The sequence below is a fragment of the Sinocyclocheilus rhinocerous genome, unplaced genomic scaffold (assembly GCF_001515625.1).
Source record: "Sinocyclocheilus rhinocerous isolate Xijiao unplaced genomic scaffold, SAMN03320098_v1.1 scaffold1137, whole genome shotgun sequence".
NCBI classification, from domain to species: domain Eukaryota; kingdom Metazoa; phylum Chordata; class Actinopteri; order Cypriniformes; family Cyprinidae; genus Sinocyclocheilus; species Sinocyclocheilus rhinocerous.
Window position 1 is genome coordinate 353,067 of NW_015647153.1, and position 2,489 is coordinate 355,555.

The 2,489-nt window shown below is 38.8% G+C and overlaps 1 protein-coding gene across 1 annotated transcript in view; it reads right to left on the reverse strand.

Moving 5' to 3' along the window:
• Window positions 1-2,384, reverse strand: part of LOC107709018 (paladin-like) — a 60,049-nt gene extending 57,665 nt beyond the window's left edge. The window contains exon 1 of the mRNA XM_016513413.1: window positions 2,217-2,384. The gene's annotated coding sequence lies outside the window, so the exon portion shown is untranslated. The remainder of the gene's footprint in view (window positions 1-2,216) is intronic.
• Window positions 2,385-2,489: the final 105 nt, after the last annotated feature.

Consider the following 2,489-nt stretch of genomic DNA (forward strand, 5'->3'; position numbering starts at 1 on the left):
ATGCTACGGCTCCGTGTTATAATCCATGTTCATACCGCCATGATCAGATACGGTTTCTAGGAAGAAGTCATTTAACATAATTCCCAGCTATTTACAATTAATATCTCTCAGTTGCAAAAGTTTAGGGTTTCTGAAAGTCAGTTTCTGGATAGACACAAACTTAAAGCTTTGATTACAAAAATATATTGAAAACAGCACACACTGAACTCAGCAGCGGGGCATGTTGTCACACATACGGGGTAAGTTGTCACAACAGGAAATTGCTTTTTTTTTTGACACCGACTGAAGAAGAATTTGTTGAAATATGAAACAATTTTTTTTATTATTATTTAATGGCTTTTTAGCCAAATTTAAAACAGTAAAACAATTATTAAACATAAAATAAATCAAAAAGTGGCTAAAACCGAAATGGAATCCAAATGTGGGGTTTACCATTCACTTGTCGACTCAAAAGCAATTAAAATAGGAGGAATTTAGTTTGGAGGACAGAATTCACAACCAAAAAACATGTTTTAAGATGGTTTTTACCTAGATGTTTGAAACTTAACCTCATATGGATCTTGTGACAACTTGCCCCGGCCTCTGCTTTGAGCTCAAACTTCTTACAAAGAACTTCCAAAAGTCTTATGAACTTCAAACGCAGATAAAATACCATCTTAAGTACAACTCCTTCCCTTTAAATGCATCTATATTGATAAATGTAGCATTGTTTCTTGCAAGACTCTTTCCAACCAGAGACTAAATGAGTTGACAGTGCTTTTAATTGGCCTCGTTTCTATAATGATCTCCTCAAATGACCCGTGCCTCTTCTGTAGCCCTAAAAGACCACTTCATCTGCCTTTATCTCAGCACTGACAGGGTCACACAGATGGATTATTCATAGGCTATCAGCTCAAATAACCGAACAGCATCGAAACAAACTTCATCACCATTAATCTTCATAAGCGTGACTCTCGAGCCACACATTAGCATTTCAATCCACTAATATCAAAATAGCTTTTATGTGGATTGATACGATTTTAGCATGTGGGTTTCATCCATATTCAATAATGAGAAATAGATTGTGTCTTATTCAATGCTGAGTTTCTAATTTGAGATGCTAAAATCCCCAAATCCAAGGAAAAATTGCATTTTTTCCCCCACATTATTTTCCAGACAATTAGGGTTATGTTTCGTCTTTTAATGTTGGGGTGAAATATACGTTCTCCGTTAGATTTATCGTGTTAAACTGATTTGTTTACATTTTCTCAATCATATTCAGTTATGAATTTACCTGTTTTCTTCTCTCTGCCGCATCAAAAGCGCTATAAACTCACCTCAGGGTGTGAAAAACTTCATAACGTATTCAAATATCTAGATGATGGTCGTAGGTGTCTAAGCAGTCGTTAGTTTAATCGAGTTCTGTTGTTTAATAAGCTACAACAAAGTAACTCAATGCGACACATACGCAAACGATTCGCTTTTGATTGTTGCGGTGTCTAATACGCGAACGAATCGTTTTTTTTTGAGTCAGTTCTTTTTAATGATTCGATCGAGTTCAAACAGTGGGTTCGGAACACTGATCCATTATAGATCAGTGGTTTGGAACTATAAAATAACGACTACATTTTAATTCCCTTCGAAAGAAGCGCACGTAAAATACAAAAAAATCGTTCGAACGAACCGACTCACTGAATCAGACCAATTTGAAACATTCCCGAACGTTTCTTGCACGAATCGTTCTTTTGAGTCGGTTCTTTTGACTGATTCGGTCGAGTTCAAACAGTGGGTTCGGAACACTGATCCATTATAGATCAGTGGTTTGGAACTATAAAATAACGACTACAATTTAATTCACTTCGAATGAAGCGCACGTAAAATACAAAAAGACTCGTTCAAACGAATCGACTCACTGGATACGACCAATTTTAAACATTTCCAAGCGTTTCTTGCAACTTATCTTCTCTTCATGATACAAGTGTGCGTTCTAAACTCATTTACACATCACACGCTCGTTATAGCGTTTTATAATCTGACCAGAGTGAATCAAAGTCATGCAATCTGACGCAAAAACAGTAACATGCCGCTACACTGACGCTCAGATCAGATCCGGTCTGTTTCTAGCACACACTGGCTTTAATGCTTCGCTCTTTTCACAACTGCAGCAATGCAGCTTCATGCATGCATGTGAGGAGAAGCTCGATCACATAAAGCACTGCAGAAACTTGATCACTCACCATCGCCGTGAAAAACAGCCTCCGCCTTCAAAACAGAAGCGCTGTTCTGAGCAAACACACTTCAGCAAATCTCTATGCACGGTTGGATCCAAACACTCACTCTCGAGAGAAGGAAAGAAGGCACTCGTGGTTTAGAAGACGGGCTCTTTGAGCATGCGTGTGAGAGAGAGAGAGAGAGAGAGAGGGTGTGCGCGCGTGTGTGTTTGTTTGCGCGCGCGCGCGCGTGTGTGTGTGTGTGTGTGTGTGTGTGTGTGTGTGAGTGTGAGAGTGAGC